Source organism: Cygnus atratus, chromosome 1 (genome assembly GCF_013377495.2).
Source record: "Cygnus atratus isolate AKBS03 ecotype Queensland, Australia chromosome 1, CAtr_DNAZoo_HiC_assembly, whole genome shotgun sequence".
NCBI classification, from domain to species: domain Eukaryota; kingdom Metazoa; phylum Chordata; class Aves; order Anseriformes; family Anatidae; genus Cygnus; species Cygnus atratus.
Genome location: NC_066362.1, coordinates 95,222,694 through 95,241,955, shown reverse-complemented (window position 1 = coordinate 95,241,955; position 19,262 = coordinate 95,222,694). Strand labels below are relative to the sequence as shown.

The window sequence follows — 19,262 nt, the reverse complement described above, 5'->3', positions numbered from 1 at the left end:
AATTCAAAGTGAAGAAAAGAACTGCCTGTTAAGAGAAGTGAAATTTTATACTCTCAGATAAAAGGGAGTGAGAGACAGGAAAAAGAAGCAGATACAGGCAAGTCATAGAGGGTGTGTGAGAGAAACACTGTGAACATGATGTAGACATTACTACAAACTGCATTGCTATTCCAGATTTTAGTAAGAACCCCTGGGACTTCAGGGAGAGGTTTTTTTCTCTAGTACTTTTGCAAAGATGTCCTTATGGGAAATTGGCCTTTACTAGGCTAGAGCAGTCCAGTCTCTTTAAACAGGCTTTCTGCAAATGTCTAATCCATTAACAAATTAATTTCTGAATTTCAGGCCCACTTACAGATAGCGGACATACGGTTTTCCCAGTAGAGTACAGAAATGAGCAGTTTCTTCTCACAGATGAAGGCCTGACTGTTGAGAAAAATTAATGCTGTGGCCTTCTGATAGTGTGCCCTGTGCTGGTAAATTTTTCTGTTTTCTATGGCACAAGTTCTGGTCTCTGTTGGAAAGGTGTCGTGTATATAATAGTGCATCTTGATCTCTGCTTAAGACATTGTGGTCAGATACCTACCTCTGCAGGTAGCTTACGTCCTAACCTTGTTCACTTAACATAAATGCCACAGCCTGCCCTAGTCAGAGGATGTGCTTTCTTTTGAAAAGGAAACAGTAAAGTGCATCTGGAATCACCCACTTCATGCAAGAAGTTGGCTCCTGAGTCACGTTTGTTGATGGCTAATACCACTGCTCTCATCTTTCCCTTCTCATTGCTGCTTTAAAAATTTCACCCAAAATGCTACTCCTGCAGAGAAAAAGTGAGCAAAAAAGAATTGCATTTAACCTAGACAGCTCAGTCTGAAAATATATCTATGATTGTGAAAGCGTCATTTAAAACTGACCCCACCGTACTCAAGAGACCTGTACAATATGTGGATTAAGATCAGACGTGCTTACTTCTGTGGCACTAGCGAGTTCTTATTTTCCATTGCCTCATGATAGATTGTGCTGTGCCAGCGCAGCAAATAATAATCAGAAATAAGCTCACAAGAAGCTCATCTTTTAATTTTTTCATTACTAGGGATCACACAGAAGGCAGAAAGGAGCAGACTTCTGAAGATATGAGGGGAAAAAAGCATTGCAGGGATAAAATAAACAGCAATTAACTAAAAAAAAATTGAGCCCCCTTGATCAGGAGTCACTAAAAGAAAGTAACAGAAAACTGTGGTACCAGGTTTCAAGCTCATGCACAAAGAGAAAGAGCTATTCTGCTGGTTGTGTCTTGCAGGTCGAACGTGTGGGTGCCCCTAACAAAGAGGGAATACTGAAAGGGTCCGGTGATGTCTCTGAGCAGAAAGAAGTGTAATTAGGGGCAGAGACAGAAATGTCCCACAGGGAACAAACTTAGAAAAAGCAAATTTCAGGACTGAGCACCAACAGGAAATGGATGTTTATAGTATTTAAGCCCTCTATAAAGGAAATATTGTGGCGGTGTGTTGCGTAAAGATCAGAGTCAGGCCAATGCTTGCTTATGTGTGTTTTAAGTAATAGGATATGACAGACCACATCAGATCAATGGTGCTGATTAATGAACGGCTCCAGAAAGGTGGCAAATGAGATGAAAGGGTCAAGACACAAATTTCAGGAGGGAGGAGGAGGAGGGCCAGTGCATCAGAATATGGAGTTATGGTTTGGGAGCCCATTAATCATCAGCATTATTATGTAAAGTACCACATTTTCTGCTGACTTTATGCCCACTGTGTCTCCACTGAAGCCACTATAGAAATTGACCTGAAGTGTACATCCTAAATCAAAATCTGTAGTACATCACTGCTATCATAAAACGGACCTTCCTTAATAAAAGCAGTAATACAATTAATGTTTCTTACACCCTCTAAATTACCAGATAAAGCTTGAGAAGAGCAAGGTGGAATAAATGTGAGGTTGTACAAAATGCCCGAGTTAGTATCGTTAGTGGAAATATTTAAGTAATAGCAGTCTGCATTTCTGGAATCCATTCATCCAGAAAGCTTATCCTCCAAGATCTTAATTAAGAACACAGTACCTCATGGAGCAGGGATGTTAATGTTTTCCTTTTCTGAATAGAGGAGCCCAGGTAGATAGGGGAAAAGTGACTTAACCCAGTGCCACACATCCCATTCCTCTGCTGTCCTGCATGTCTCTCTTTTTGCCCAATCTTCTCGTGGTCAAAAATCATTTTCCTCTATTTTTTCTCTAGCTAGATAAAAACTTTTAGGAATTTTTGGGGTGTTTCCTTCTCTGTGGTGCTCTGCATCTCTTCCGAAGTACCATCAGCTTTGTTGATGTTTTGTACTTAAAACGTACCTGCCAACCGTTGATGATCTCAGTGCTTTACGTGCATCACACTGGAGGAAGAGAGATGTATCTTCCAAAGCCCTAGCAAAAAAGATGGAGAAAAATGGAAATATTCTAAGCGCAGATTTCCATGGGGGTTTTAGTGCACAGATTTTGTAGAAGACTTTGAACAGCCCATCTCTAACAACTTGTTTCCCTGACCTTTGATGTGAAGCCAGATTGAGTGCTAGGCAGCGCTATGACAGAGAGCCACTTGGATTGGAATCCCAGAGATTGGAAGAGCAATAAATGACACACACAAAGAGAGAGGTGACAAAATATGCAGGATTAGTACATTCAGTTCTTAGACTTCTCTTGTGTGAAATTAGGAGTGAAGTGAGCAGGAGTTTTGCCGAAGTAAAGACTAAAGACCCAATCCTGTGATTTTCTGCTTCTGGTACAAGTTAAAAATGCATGTCGACTGAAGTACTGGGCACTCTTCAAGGCATGCAGGATGTATGCCTGAAAAAGATGAGGAACAGCCAGACAAAAGGCAGATGTGTTCAAAGTGGATACAAGAAGGGAGGTCAGCATTAACAGAATAGGTGGGGTGTGCACAGAAGTGGAAAGGAGAGTTTGAAAGTAAGCCATACTGAGTGTTAGCAAGGACTTCAGTCTGCGGAATCGCTGGGCATTATTGCACTTCTGAAATTCAACCCTTCGTACTGGTCAAAGGTGTCACTGTTCTGTGGAGTTCTTTTGAGCTAACCTGATGCTGGCATATGATTCCACTCCAAACTCCGGTGAAAGTCAGAGGTTCAGGCTGAGTTGAGGATTTTTTTCTTTCTGTTTAAATTTTCGCAATCTGCAATTCAAAGCAGACCTCAAGAAGGGAGAGCCCACAAAAACTGGAATCAAAGAAGATGGTTTTTGAGCCCCTGTGAAGTGTAGTTGATGGGTTTTGTGTAGCCTGTTGAAATGAGTATGTAGCATATATCCCAGTCTCCAGTAAGCGTCATCATTACAAAATGTGTAAATTGAACATAAAACTGAATGTATATTTTGTGAAGTACATTATTCCAGTGTCATCTAAAATCCTTCATTGTGTCTGCTGGCACTCATTCCAGTGTTCCTGCTGCACTAACAGTGGGGTTTTCTTTATTGTGTTGCATTTACAGACATAAATTCCAACTTGCACAGTGACATTAACTACCTGTGAAATAACAATTACATCTCTTATCATTTTTTGTTCACCTCCTTGATTTCTTTGATAAAGCAAATATTTGCTTTTCTTGTCTGATCAGAGCAGACAAAATTATTTATTCATGGAAACAGCACCATTGGCTTCACTGTGGGTAGGACTGAATATGCTGATGTCCCAGGAGTTCTTTGCATAAGTGAAGTAAGCAGGATTTAATTCTGTCTCTGGATGTTAACTTCAGACACATTTCCAACATCCACAACGAGCCACCCAAAGATCATAAGAAGTTAGCAAAGGAGGAGTTCTGTTAGTCTAGCAAAGGATTCAAGTCCCCCAAAAATGTAAATACTCCCAAAAACTTAGGTCTGGGTGGTGAAATCACCCTCTAATAAACACTGCAGCTGAGGTTTCTCTTTAGATCCATTTCTGTGTTAGTCCATTGAGTCCAACTCCCTCTTGAGCTTGGGACGTTTCAGACATAAAGCTGCTGCTGAGCTGACTTTTTCCTGAAGGGCTGACAATAGGCTGTTTCACTGGCCTCACTGCAGTCGACCTGGTGGCCGATGGGAGATAAGTGGGGTTTCTGCTTTGATGTGAGCCATCATTTTTGTGATGCAAAGACAGCAAAAGAAGCGCAGGAGTTTTTTTCCTTCCTTTTCCTGCCTTTTAGTTCTAAGGAAGTGTTTCTTGCTGCTCTGAACAGGACTAGCCTTGTTGTTCTGATAAGATGCATTTTGGTGCCAAGTTTGTGCTAGCTCTCCATCACTTCTCCGTGCTCATGCCGTCAGAGTGAGCAACTTCTCAGAATGAATCCTACTGATAGCCTTTTGCTGGCTCATCCTCTCTGTCCCAAGTTCACCAGAATAGGTTGCATGGGTAGCCTGTGGTAGCTGGGGACCGATTCTGTTGTCATTTACAGATGGGGCTGGAGAGGTTGAACCAGGCTTCAGCCAGCTGTACTGACAGTGAAGAATGCCAGTTAGCATTGCAGCAAGTTTTCTTGCTCTCGGTAAATAATTATTATTTCCCCCCTGACCTTTCCTTTTGGTTCTTTCTGGTACAGACACAGCCTTTCTCTGTTCCCTGCCCCAATGAACGTCTGCACTAGGTCCAAGGCTTGGAGTAATTTACCTGAAGAGTGATACCATTTGGAAACCACTGTAAGTATATTTTATCTCTTATAAAAGAGTGCTTGTTTCAGAAAAAAAAAAAAAAGGACATTTAAAAAACAAAAACAAACTGCAGCACCTGTGAGCATTACTGACGAGTGTAAGCTAAGTTTTGCTTTTGAAATTTACAAGGAAATATGTGGGCAAAAAAATATGTCAATAAAAAGCTGTTAAATATTTAAGTCGTAGCCTCACAGCATAGTTCAGCAATGGCTGGTTTGATGTGCTTGTGTCTTTTCGTTTGGCAGGTTCTCCCTGCTCCCTGCTCTAGTTCGTGCTGTTGTAGTCGATTCATCCATGTTTGTCTTCAGAGTGTTTATCTTCTTTTTTATTCTTATTACTTTTTAATGAGACACCTTTCCTCTCGCTGGTGTTTCATGCAATGCAGATTGAATTTACTGCAAGTCCTTAAAGGTTTAATCTGTTCTTTCCAGGCCTCAAGTCATCTCTAATTTGGACAGAAGTTACTTTAGGCCATTACAATTTGGTAAATTTGGCTGGATTACATAGGTAAAGTTGCCTGAGATTCGAAGACAATTTTGACTTTGCATCGTGGTTTCATTATGCTCTGAAACGATCAATTGTGTGTTATTTGCACCGCTTTTTTTTCCCCTGTAGATCTCATAGTTTTGATTTGTTATGATCAATTCTCAGCGCTTGCCAGTATTGTGGCAGTGTTGCTGTAGCCAAGATGCTCTGAGGTTGTAACCGAGGCAAGTTTCGTAGGCAGGGAGTAACTTTTATGAGGTTTGTGGTTTAGATGGAAAAAATGGACAAATTTGGGGGCATATCAGCCCCACTTCAGGTCTGAAATAGACCCAGCAAATTTCAATCTAAGTTGAACTTAATCTCTGAGTTTAACTTGATTATGTTAATCAGTCTCCAATAAGGGATTTTTGAATTTATTTTACTTTTCTGCATTGATTAAATTTTCCAGGCTTTTATTACACAAGAACATTGCGCCTCTCTTGTCAGCTCTCCATGCCTCCCATTCTTGTTCTGCAGTATTCTGCTGGGATTTCTCTTTCATATTACATTTATGGCGATGTTTTCAGGAGTTTGTGTTTTCTATTGTATGATACAAACTTGCAATCAGAGATTTTAAACAAACTGCCACTCATGTAGCTGTAACAGCATGAAGATCAATGTGGCTGCAAAATCATCAGAGAAGCTGTGTGAATATTCAGGCAGTCAGCCTGTGCAGGACTTCTTACTACTGAAGCAACACTTCTGGCAGGAAAACTGGAATGGCTTAGGTTTTTTTTAAAGCAAGCTTGTCTCAGGAAGCTTCACCTGTGGCTCCAGTGTTCAGTGTGCCCTGAATTTTGAGGTGAGGGCTTTGGGCAGATTTAAGTGCTTTTTGCTCTTGTGTTTTGTTTGGTTTTGTTTGTTGTCGTTTGTTTGCTGTGTTTTGTGTGGGTTTTTTTTATTCAGTGATTATACTCATCTCTCTCTTTCACTTTGTCAGTTTCTAAATATGTATTGTCAATGTCACGTCTGGAAGAGACACAACACTGGCAGTGATAAGCTCTGATATCAGGAGCTGTGTTAGTCGCATACAGGCAGAGGAAGAATGTGCAGCACAGCACTGAGAAAAAATACTGCTTAAAACCAGACGTGAATTGTTTTCACACCCTTATATTTTTAAGGTCCAAAAAGCCTTTTTTTTTAAAAAAATTATATGCAGTCTATTACTAAGGTTAGTCTATTACTAAGGTTACAGACAAACTGTACACTCGTGAGTTAAGTACAGTGCTTGGACACTACAGGCAACCAGAGGGCAGTTACTAGAAGGTGATGCAGTATCTGCTAGGAAGAGAAATAATACCTGGAACATGGATGGGCAAACTCAACCAGCATCAGCACTCCTAATATCAGCAACCTGTGACATGTTCCCTCCATGCTGCTTAGTATGCAATGAACAAAGGTCTGGTTGGTGACCCAGCCCTCCCTGTATTCAGAGGCTGAAAACTGCCTCGTTATTGTTCATTATGTAGTATTATTCTTATACGGTCACAGTATCATAGCCTCCCCTGAGAGCCAGGATACTACGGTGGGTTCTGCGCAGCTACACAGGATCCAAGACCTGAGCTGATTTGTTCGTTGCTGACTTGGTCTCTCCACAGGATAAAGAGCTGCTCCTTCCATAAGGGTAGGTTCGAGCATTAGTAGTAGCCGCCCTGTGAAAAGCAGTTGAAGCTCAACAACATACATTACCTGTTTTTGACAGAGACCTGATTTGGGGGGGGTTCAGCTGGAAGAACTTGCTAACCCATCAAGGGGAAATTCATTCCAAACTCAAGCATTGGCTGCAGGGGAGATGTATGCAAAGAAATCATGTGGAGAGCAAGTGGAGGACTGGGGGCAAGAAGGCCAAATGCATTAGTGGCAGCAAGAAGGGGTAAGGGTAGCAGGAGTTTGAAAGGCTCAGTGGTAGGAATTAGTTTCTAGATAGTTTTGAGCTTAGGACATCCAAGGGATTACCTGTTCTGCCTTCCACATAGATAGAACGGGGCCTATCCTACTTTGCATGCAGTGCAATCACTGCAGTAGCTGCAATATTGTGAGTTGTCCACCATCTGAGACCTTAGCGTGTGATACTGTAGCATTGAGGTAGATGGAAAGGAGGGAATGCCTCACTGCATTGAAGATAGTGACAGAGGAGTTTCAGGAAACAGAAAGAAAAAGCTGGTAGGGATTGTAGGTCCTGTTTTACACAAGAGCTGAAAAGCACTAATACACACGGTTCTGTTCAGGGATGACAATGGATGTAGTTAGGCTGCTATTAGGTGTTGGAGAGTGTGCAGTCAAGAAAGAAAACGTATTTTAAGTGGTGTAAATGAACATAATGAGAAGTAACACAATAAACACAAAGGAATGCTGAAAATGAATGCCAACAAATAAACATATCTGGACATAGGACACATCATTTAAAAAGATGAGTAAGTAGGATGTTTAGAACTCAACTGGATACATTTCTTTTAGATCAGTAGTAAGTATGAATTCTGTAGTGACCCTCAAGACTCAGATTAGCTTGGAAAAGCCAGTGTCTTTTCTGTCCCCAACTTCTGTGAGTCTGTCCATCAGGTTCATACAAAGAAGTACCTTCTCTTTGCTATATTGGCCTTCTGCTGACCTTCACAAGAAGCAAAGATGATAAGGATAGCCCTCTCATAGTTTTAAGAGTGAGTGCAGTATTTGGAAGGGCTTGTGCAGGTGAGTGTGGAGAAGGAGCTCAGAGAGATAACTGGGTATCAGACTGGACCCACGTGCTCCAAGGGCAAATTCCCAAGTCTTTTGCAAATATCTTGCAACTTTCATTGACTGTAGCAACAATAGCAAACTTCTTGTTTCCAGGATTAGTCTGTAGAGGAGAATGTACTCACATGAACTAAAGTAACAAGGTAGACTGACCTCCACAATTGAAATAATCAGACCAGGTTTGCAGTCAATGAAGTCCAGGGATTGTACATAAGTAGCTATACTTTGGGAAGGCTCCACAATCAATATTTATTACTTGCTTCATTTTAACTCTCACCCCTGTGCTTTTTCTCCTCTCCTCTCCGCTCCGCCCCCCTCCCCTCCCCTCCCCTCCCCTCCCCTCCCCTCCCCTCTCCTCTCCTCTCCTCTCCTCTCCTCTCCTCTCCTCTCCTCTCCTCTCCTCTCCTCTCCTCTCCTCTCCTCTCCTCTCCTCTCCTCTCCTCTCCTCTCCTCTCCTCTCCTCTCCTCTCCTCTCCTCTCCTCTCCTCCCCTCCCCTCCCCTCCCTTCCCCTCCCCTCCCCTCCCCTCCCCTCCCCTCCCCTCTCCTCTCCTCTCCTCTCCTCTCCTCTCCTCTCCTCTCCTCTCCTCTCCTCTCCTCTCCTCTCCTCTCCTCTCCTCTCCTCTCCTCTCCTCTCCTCTCCTCTTTCTCCTTTTTCTTTTCTTTGACATAGCCAAGACCAGTCATACTCTTCCACAGTTAGTGTCCCATTTTACCTTCTGGAACACAGAGATTTATTAGAGAGCACACTGATGGAAGTGTTCATAGAAGAACTATGCAATCAGAGAAGAAATTAGGTTGGAAGGGTCCTCTGGAGGTCTCTAGTCCAATTCCCCACTCAGAGCAGGGCTGACTTCCAAGCTGGATCAGGTTACTCAGGGCCTTGTTCAATTAAGTTTTGAAAATCTCCAAGGATGGAGATGCCATAACCTGTCTTGTCAGTCTGATCCAGTGCTTAACAACTCTCCTTGTGAAGAATATAGCAATAAGATAGCAATATAAGTAGACCATGTAAGTGAATGTATGAATATTTAAGTAGAATATATAGGTGGAGATCATAGCAATAGGAGGTTTTCATATGGGAGATAGAGTAGAACAAAAAGATAGCAATATACTTAGAGAAATAGGAGCGTGTTTCTGGTTTTGCCCATTTTCCGTAACTGACAACAGCAGTCTGATGTTGCAGACTGGAGAAGAAGAACCTCGTTTGAGTTTCTTCAGTAGGCTGTTTCCCTTCCTCAGACTTCCCTACATGGAAGTTTGCGTTCCTTTCAGGTAATACTGAGGTACAGGGCATGTCCAAACACCGTAAGAGAAATGGAGAGCTGCTGTGGAAAGGTATTGCCTTTAGTGCCAGTCAGTACCATTGCTTCTCTTCCCATCCAGGCGAGGACAAGTCTCCACACTGCAGGATGCTGATGTGGAAAAGTGCTGATGCAAGAGCATCTCAATAACACAGTGTCAGCCTGCAGAACAAGGTAGAAAATACATAAGTTTGGAAAGGAAGAGTCAGGGGATGATGTGCACAGCCACACTGGTGTCACTACCTATACTTCAAGTATTTCCAACCTATCCCTCTAATGAGTTTTAGAAGGTAGACACAGGATCAGCCTGATCACAATGAAGTAAAGCTCAGCTTTGGTCCATGCTAACAAAACACTCTGGATGTGATAGCAACCAACAGGCAGTGCTTGCTCAGACTGAGCCCCTACCCTGCAAATAACAGTACTGTCCTGCCCAGGGAAAGCAGCTCTGTGTGTGGACAGAGCTGGAGTCAGAGGCCATACTCTTGAGTGTTCAACTTCAGCTAACTCGGCTGAAATATGGGAGCTCAGCTTCCAGACACAACCAGAGTCTAACTGACTATGTATATCGTTTGCTGCCTGGACAAAAGCCATGCTATTTGAAAGCTTCTTGGGTAGCAATGCTGTAAAAAAAACACTTGATTTATACACACTGCAGTATCCAGCACATGCTGGGTGCACATGGAAAAGTCACGGGGTCAGGACATGCGACGTGTGAGGGCATACGATGGAAGTTACCAGAGTTGGTATGCCAAGGAGCTACACAGACTGCTATGAACAAAACATATGCAGTCTGTGCACTTTAAATTATACATGCTCACGTGCAAGCTATACATCTCATGTATCCTCATCTATGTAGCAAGACATGGATCGTGGTGACAGGATGGGGAACAGACTGAGGGATGCCAGAGCTTGTAGTGATGAGATGCTCTGTTTACTCTTCAGGAAAAATATGTTTTTAAATACTTTGATTTTCCGTCTGTTTAAGATAGAGTTCATTGGTTCAGCCCTTACCTATACCTTTACAACTTCAAGTAAGGTCCATTTTGTCATCTCCTATTTGTTTTAATTTAAATCTGATTAGACTTTGGCCTGGGTTATTTTGAGCATATTGATTATATATGTGGAGAAAGCAGCAGGCTGTGCCCTCAGTCCATGCCTCAGTGTGTCTGCTGTGGGGATTTTTAACCCCAGTAATCCAAAACAAACACATTTGGGATACCAGCACTCTCGGGGTGAGCAGTGTTGCCCACGATCACCTTTGGTTTCCCTGAAAACCACCCCTGCAACACCCGAAAGCAGTCCTTCTGGACAAGAGGGAGCATTTGGGGGCATTTTGGCCTCTCCAGGGGGTCGCGCCGCTGTGTGCACACTGGTCTTTCCTCCTGTTGTGCCTCACTTTTCCCTTTTTTTTAGGAAACTAAAAACTCCCCACTTTTTCTTCACCTTGTGGGTTGTTAGTGGAAAGGCGGGAGCAGGGGCAGGAAAGGGGCGGGGGGGTGCGTCGTGATTTGTTTTATATCTTTTTGGCCCGTTTAACTTTTGTTTTCTTCTTCTCCCTCGCACACCCACCGAGCTCTCAGTCGCGGCCGAGGTGACACCTCCGACGCCACGGCAGCCCAGCCGGGCCTGGGCGGCTGCTGCCCCCCGACGGCGACCGCCAGGAAATGGCGGCGGGCCCGGGCCCTGCCCCCGGCCGGGCGTGCCGTCCTTATATAACGCCTTTATGTAAGCGGCCCTGGCCTCTGCTCGGCCGGGCGGGAGTCCCGCTGCCCCCCATTGTCCCTGTAAGGCCGGGTCGTCTCAAAATTGAGCCAGAGGCCCTGCCAGGTCTCAAAAATCACGTTTTTCACCGTGTCGGCTGCAAGCTGTCCCAGGTGGACACATACCCTATGGGGAGCCCTTCCCATGCTGGCAATGGCTAATGGCTTGTCCCTTCATACAGAGGACCTGTCCCCATCGAGAGGAGCTCTGTCACCAGCATGGACCCAGACAAAAAGTGGTGGATGCCAGGCTGCACTACCATGGCCCCAGCAGCACCCCATGCCAAATGTTTATCTGGGTGCTGTTGGCCACATCCTAGGCCAGGGCAGCAGCGTCCCCTGCTAGAGGCTGTGTCCCAAGGTCCCCCTGGCAGCTACCTGCCTTGAGGGAGCAGCAGAAGTGTGGCTCTCAAGTCTAAAATAGAAAAGAAGCAAAGAGGAGATCCAGGTTCTTGCCTGCCTGTACAGAGGACTTGCTGTATGAGTCAAAGTCCATCATGTCTCTTTGTTGTGCCTCGGTTTCCCCATTTGTGTAATGAGTAATCACTACCTGCTTAACGCTCTTTAGTCCCTTGTGTTTACAAAATGCCATGAGGTTCTGAATAGACGGAGGCATTGAGGATTCGCACGCATTGTGCTTGTAGCCTGTTCTTTCAGGCTCCAAATCCTAACACTTTACTTAAATGACCTCTGCATATCAAAATTACTTCACTGCTTTTCTCTACAAAACGGGTCTTTGCCCTGATTTGTTTTGAACTGGAAACTTGCATATTTTTTGCTTTTCAGACAAATCTATTGCATTCCTGTATAACTTTCTGTTCAGAACGCTGCAGCCTTAGTTAATATTTGTCAAATGGAGCTTCGACTGTCTAAACCACTGGGACTAGTTTCATTTTATATGTCATCAGTAGGGGCAGAATGAGGAGTTTCGTTCTTGGCCTGTTTGCTGTAATACAGTCTCAGGGCCATTGCATCAGAGTCAAAACAAGGAGCAGCTTGTTTCCAAACAAGAAGCATGGAGGAGAGTCTTCTCTGCCTCCCTCCCTGTAAGGGAAAAGGGAGGAGAGAGGGAGGGTGAGGGGGGAAAAAGAAAGTTATCTTTAACAGATTCTAAAAATGCCTTTTCCCAAATATGCAGTCAGTCCCTTCAAAGGTCTCTTTGTTTATTTTCAGGAAGAAACCCAAGACAGCTGAAAACCAGAAGGCGTCTGAGGAGAATGAGATTACTCAGACGGGTGCATGCAGCGCCAAGCCGGGCCTTCCCTGCCTGAACCTTGAAGCTGTTCCGTCTCTGAGCCCGGCCCTCATCCACTCACCACATTCACCAACAAACCTGCACGCACACACAGGGTCATCTGATTGTGAGTACACCAACACACTCCTGGGTTGCACCAGGGTTCCTGAAAAGATGTTCCTTACTGCAGACCATGTTTTCCAGCCAGTTGGATGTTCTTTCCATAATGGCACAAGCATGACTTCCTCAGGGTTTACCTTTTCCCTTTTTTGGGAATTATCCCTAAAACAGTGTTTTGTGTTAGGGTCACGATAATGCAGCCAACCAGAGGAAGATGAGAGCATGTTGGCTGCTCCTACTTCTTATGAAGTAAAAAGGGAAAACCCTCTGAGTGTGTCTCCTTCTAACAAGAACTGTAGTTACTTCTCTTCAGGTAGTCATATGCTTCTCATTACCCAAGCATATCTACTGGCTGGGAGTTTCTGCCTGTACTGTTTTCCAGTGGGAGAAAACAAGTGTCTGGCTCTAACACTCTGGCTTGTAAAGGATTTCCATCAAGACAGGGAGGAGTGCTTCTGTAGAGGGGTTCATATTCAGCATGTGAGGGGTCTGGAAGATCTTTGTAAACTTTTGTGCTTGTAGCAGCCTAAGACCCTTATTTTCAGTGCATTCACTTTCAGATTACTCAGCATGGGTTAACTTTTAAAGGATATTAACTTTTAAGGGACATGCAAAATTGAAAATTTTGCCCCCCCCCCCAAAAAAAAAAAGAGAGAGAAATGATTAAAACTATGCTTTAGAAAGTCAGCATTTACCCTGTCAAGTCTTCAAAACAACATCATTTCATAGTGGTCCCTGCCTGAAAGTCTCTTGGGCAGGAACACAGAGGGTGATGTCAACCTCATCATTCACTAGTTGTATAAAATATAGCTTTCCTCTTTTGTGGTGCTTTTAGGATCTTGTAAACTTACAAGGGGGAAAAAAGGAGGAAGAAAGATGATGATGCCAGGTTTCAAGAGCTCAGAAGCCAACCAGACTTTGCAAAGGCCTATAAAAAATTCAGGGCATGACAATAAAAAAAAATCAGATTAAAAAGTATGTATATTCTTTTCTTTTCTTAATTTAAAAATCCTGCCTCAGGGCCAAACTTGGAAGCAGCTGGGTTATAGGGCTCATCACTATCAAAATCACTTTAGCTGCAATTCATTCCTGCTGGCTTCTGACTGTATTCATTATGAGCTTCTTCTAGAAATCTTGATTTTAATAGAGCTGATAAAAACATTGGGGAGACTTTCCTAAATCTCACCTGGTGATTTGGGGAGAAGAAAGAGACGTTAAACAATTGAGCAGCAGGCAGCATGCTATTTAGTATATGTAAGAATTCTCTTCAAATTGGAGATGTCAGACTCTTTGTTAAAACCGGGGTACAGTTTTGTCTTGTAATGTTTTCTGAAAACAAAAAGCTTGTGAAAAGATGCAAAAATGAGCAGAACAACAAGAAAAAAATAATCCTTATTTTCAAACAAAGAATCACTTTATCCCATTCACAAAGATGAAAGAGTTCATTAGTAAATGGGATTTGAAACCTCACACTGATGTTTTTTGACAGTACAAATAGAAACCCATGAAAGCAACCTTAGGACAGAGGCCAGCAGGGATTGTAGGGAACTCAGAGAATTACCTCCTGCTTTTGCTTTCTGAGGTGGCCAAGTTCAGGGGTGAGGAATATTGGCAGAGGGCACCATGGGGAGGTGGAGCCTACAGCTCTTCATGCTCTACCTGTTCAATGGACAAACTGTCTTTTACACCCCAAAGGTTTTAATGTCCCCAAATCACCTTCACTCCTACTAAATTCACAGTATGAATATGAATGAAAAACTTCAAACCCAGAATGGATGCTCCTTTCACATGGAAGTCGTTTTTTCAGAAAAGAAGTTTAATAATATTTTCAACATTAATACTCTCCTATTTCAGTAGCTGTTGAAATTTAGTTCCCAAAATACAGTTAGAGTCCTGCAAAAATTCAAGAAATGATAAAGCCTCTTGTGGTGTTGATCTCTGTTAGTTGATTCCTTGTGCTTTGAAACCAATGGAAAAACTTCCATTATTTATGCTGGGTTATAACCTTCATCAGGCTGTATTTGTTTAGGGCAGTATGCATATAATTAGTGTTTGGCACGCTCTTGCAAAATAGCAATGCCAGTTTCTCACATGAAGACAAAATAAGGCACGGTAAATTTACGTCTGCATATTTACTACAGCTATCTACCACGTTATGTATTCGTGTGTTTTTATTAATGTTGCCTCAATTCCTTCTGCTAGAACACACTAATTGACCCAAGATACTAGTATTTGTAGCTCCCAACATTTAAAAATGTGCTTCCCTGTCATTATAAACTCTTTCTCCTTACCTCTGTCCTCCCCTGCCTTTCCTCTCACACTAGAACCCCTCCCTTTGCCCTTCTCTTCCCCTCCTCTCAGAACTATGTTGCCACATCTCTTTTTTGCCCTCAGCATTTGGACCTGTGATGAAGTCTTCCTTCTTTGGGCCAGTATCACCTCCAGTCCTTCTGCCTACCTTCTAGACACTACAGGATTGCTTCTCCTCCCTTGTCCGGACCACCATGCAGCCTCTACCCTTGTGACTGGGCAGATTATATTTCATTCTCAAGAGGGCATTTTTCATTCTGGTGGGGTAGGATGATAAATACTCTATTTAGAAACTAGGATTAGACAGGAAGTTTGAGAGGAATTGTCTCATGCAAAATATTAGTAACACCCTGAAAGAGTCAGCATGTAGGGTATTTCCATTCTTGGAAAAATGTATTGATGTACAGATGGCTCCATAAGCCCTCATTCATGTATCTGGAAAAAAGACTTGGATTTTATGGGCCACCTATTCAAATCAGTTTGAAATCTTCACTGACCATTTTGCATGCACAATCACTAGTGCTTGGCAGAAAACACCACCACATATTTATTATGAGAAATATTCATAAGCCAATTTACTTTAAAAAATCAGGGTGCTTTTGGAATGATTCACATCAAAATACTTTTTCCAAGCATAGGAAATAAAAGCTCCATGATAGCCATCTGCTTCTCGCCCATAAAAGGCAGAGGTGAAGAAAGCCTAAGCAATAGTCTGAATGCTAGTCTTACTGAAATGAGTACCTAGTGGGGGAAAAAAAAATCTGAGTAAAGTCGTATGTGACACACAACTTAATTTAGGGCTTAATGTAGTATATTCTACCTGCTGCTTCTGGTGCTGCTTATTCACAATGAAACTGAATTGCTTCTGACTGTTCTAGGACTTTGGATTTGAACATTATGATGTATTTCCAGTGCAGGTTTATCTTTGAAGCTAAATCCATAACTTAGGACACATTGTGTCCAGTTCTCATTTTTTTCAGTCTTAGAAAATGTGAGCTCATGCCATGCAATTGGAGAAAGAGGTTAGAGAAAGAGGTGCTTCCTGAGGTAACTGTTTTCATGTAGGGCTTGGCAAATAGAAAGCACCACTTTGAATTAATTTGGAATTAAATCATAGAGTGAGTTGATAGAGCTCCAAACACCTCTAGCTACTCAGCTGTCACAAACAGATGTAGCTGCTTACTCAGAAGAAAGGTGTTTGTGCAAAAAACTACAAAGCCGAGTATGGAGGCACAGGTTCAGGAAAGGTTACAGAGAAGCCAAGTAAAGTATATGAGATTGGTGCTGTTTGCAACTTTCCACACACTTTTTTGTTTAGGGACAGAGGACGCATAAAGTTGGTAGTAGATTTGAAGGCTGAACTCCCTCAGGTAGAGCTTCTAAAGATTTTGCTAGGAGGAAAGGAAGTCATCAGGACTTTGCTCTCTATTTAAACTGATTTGGTCTGTATAGGCCACTTATTTCAGGAGGCCTTTAGAAAGCATATATCAGTATATATGTTTTGCAAGTGCCAAGAGATAAGATAATTTTGGCAGAAACTTCCACAAGTGCTAAGAGATACAATCAGACAAAAACTTCATTCAGGCTCTGATGTATGCATCTTAACAGATGTGTCCAAACTTAAAGGAATCCCATGGGAAAAGTGCAACTGAATCTCTTTGTCTCTATTGATAGTTAAAAGAGTTATTCTTAGACATTGGATGGTCCATCTGTGTAGGAATTTGTTCCAGACATGGGAAAAGCAACATCTTAGCAAAGAGCTTCCATGGGACTGGGAGGTAGGTTGGACAATTATTGGAAACACTGATGGAGCAAATTTTGTGATTTTAAAGACCACAGAATTTTTAGAGACCACAGACTCTGATAGGGAATGAAAGTTGCAAAGAAAAGTGAGGCATGGATAACTTCTGAAAAATCCATGAAATAATCATTGGCAAGTTGTTGTGATGGGGAGGACTTTTATAAGTAATGTTTTAACAAGGGGCCAGAGAGTTCTTATGTATTGAATACAATGCATTTTATAAGCACTTTTGGTGATAGACTAGATCTGAACTGTTTGTCCATATGTCCTCAAGTGATGTGGCTGACTTGGTCCAATTCCAGAGTTTTTAACTTTCACAGGATGGGAAATTTGAGGCTGGCTGTTTTCTTTTTCTAAATTCTGCTTTTTGTAGATTGTTAGCCTTCCAGCAAAATGGGGAAAGGCAGAGAGGGAACCTCAAGAGGTTCCTAAACTCCACAGAGCATTGAGAGTAGGTGTGAAACTCTAGCTTTTAATTTTCTTGCGCAGCTAGAGAGATCGTCCATTCCCTTCTCGTGAATCAACAGGTTTGATTTGCCCATGGCTAATGTAGAGACTAGATGGATCCTAAGGTGGTTTGGCCTCATCTTTATGTTTTAGGTTTCCTGTGTTCCTCTTTGAGGTTCTGTGGCAGGAAGAGAATGGTTATGTGCCCTTATGGTCTTCCCTCTTTGCCTCTGTAAATGTGTGATTATGATTCCCTAAGAACTGCTCTGGAGCTTTGAAACAATTTCTACTCTGAGGGGAGAAGGAGGGCCCTGATTCTACCAGTTTCCTTGTTTTCAGTGGCAGGGGCAGTACATTAATTGTCATTTCATCCGTATTTTTGCTAGTCTATGTGTTATCTATGTGTTAGCTAGAGCTGAATATTTTTAGGTTGTTTTTGGTGACCTAAGAAAGGATGTATGTTTAGGTAACCTATTGTAGACAATATAATAATGATATGAGCCTTTTCTAAAGGAAGCTAAGCTGAAAGCAAGGACATGCATGGTTCTCAAATACTGATCTCATGAGAGGTAGCTATACGTTTGTCCTGCAGAACATTCAGAATTCTGCTTAGTAAATACTTGGCTTTTCAAGTCATAGATGGTTTCTGCATCCTGTATGTTTTTATTTCTGTTTGTAATATTATCAAAGAAATACCAGGCAGGAATGACTTTTGTTTTCACTGAAGCAGATGTATGTTGTTTGAGTTGTTTAGAGCCAGAAGTAAGTACAAGTAAAGGTATGTAAAACTATAAGATGAGCTCGCCCTGCCTCTCTTGAAAAAGCCGTCACAATCCACTGAAGAAGTGGTGCTGTATAATGTTGTACTACTGATAGGAACTGGTCTCTGTATTCTTAATCAGTACACTAAGTGAGTTTTGTCAGGTTGGTCTCTCGGGCTTTTCTTCTCATGAGAAATGACTAATAACATATGGTACTTCAGTTATGAAGTCAGTGAGTATGTTTTCAGAAGCAACTGTGTGACTTTGGAGCCTAACTTTTACTGATGCATAAATCACATGTATAAGTCTCATAGAGGCTTTTTAAAATTTGTCTAATTATCTTAAATGTTGATTCTCTTATTTGATGACACTGTAATACTGGCTTGTGGTATTCAAGGCTTTTCTTAGTGGTCACCACTTAGGGAACTATAAGTGAACACATGCATAATTTCAGCTTTAGTTTGAAAAAGCCGTGCAAGCTTCCAGCTTTCATGATTTCAGGGGAGAACCTGAAGATATGTCCCCAGCATGTCTATTATTTCTAAGTATCAGGGAAGAGGAAAAGAAGCGTATTACTCTTTAAAATTCCATAGTTTCCATTCTTAAGATTGTGAGGTGACCAGGTTGAAAATACCATGGTATTTCCATTTCTAACTCATGCTGCAGCCACTGAGGCATACTGTAACTGTCAACTAAAACATATGTAGTGTGTTTCTGAGTTTACCTGTTCATGTCTTCAGAGTCTGCCCCCCACTGACTTTCATTGCCATTCTTTAAGTTATAAGTCTTCTATAAATCCTTCCTTTATGTATTACGTGAGTGTTTCAACTATTTCACTCATGAAAAGAGTGAATAATGAATACTATAAAACTCCTAAGTGTTTATCACTGTTTATTACGACATTCTAATACTCCTGCGTTGTTTGGGGTTTCTGGTAGGTTGGTTGGTCTGGATTTTTTTTTATTATTGTTATTATTTTTTTCTCTCTTTGTTTTAGTTTTGTTTTGTTTGTTCAGTAACAATCTCCAGGACAGTGCTTTCTTCTTCACCTGCTTGAGGTAGCTTTCCTTCTCCCATCGTCCTCCATTCTGAAAACTAAAGGAAAAAATGCAAATTCCACTGGATAATTTCTGTAACTTCTTGGATTACCTTTATTGCTTTCATAGATCAGTAGTCTAGCTAACCTACTGAGTCTGCTTCTTGCCTATTTAATCTATCAATCCACATAATCTAATGCTCTTCTTAGGTACCAGTCATTGCCCTGTATGCTTTCTTTGTCTGATATGTTTAAAGAATATTTTATTACGATATCAGTCTTTATACTTCTAGCTGTTTTTTTCTTTACGTTTCCTCTTCATCCTGCCTAATCTTTGTTTTACATCGAGCATGCAACAGTTTATGCTCTGTTCTATTAGTGTTACTTGGGCATGATTTCCGTGTTTGGAAGGATACGTTTTCAGCTTTGCAGAACTCTTATACCATGTTATTTAACCATTATAGTGTTTCTCTTCTTCCTTTTTTTGTTGTTGTTGTCCTTAGATATGGATTCTAATAAAGTATTATTAAGGCCA

The 19,262-nt window shown here is 41.9% G+C and overlaps 1 protein-coding gene across 24 annotated transcripts in view; it reads left to right on the top strand.

The window, feature by feature from the left end:
* The window catches only part of ZBTB20 (zinc finger and BTB domain containing 20), a 453,552-nt gene that overhangs the window by 415,263 nt on the left and 19,027 nt on the right, over positions 1 to 19,262 (top strand). For all 24 annotated transcript variants that reach the window (XM_035541102.2, XM_035541088.2, XM_035541086.2 and 21 more), the window contains 2 exons: positions 4,587 to 4,683; positions 12,192 to 12,379. The gene's annotated coding sequence lies outside the window, so the exon portion shown is untranslated. The remainder of the gene's footprint in view (positions 1 to 4,586; positions 4,684 to 12,191; positions 12,380 to 19,262) is intronic.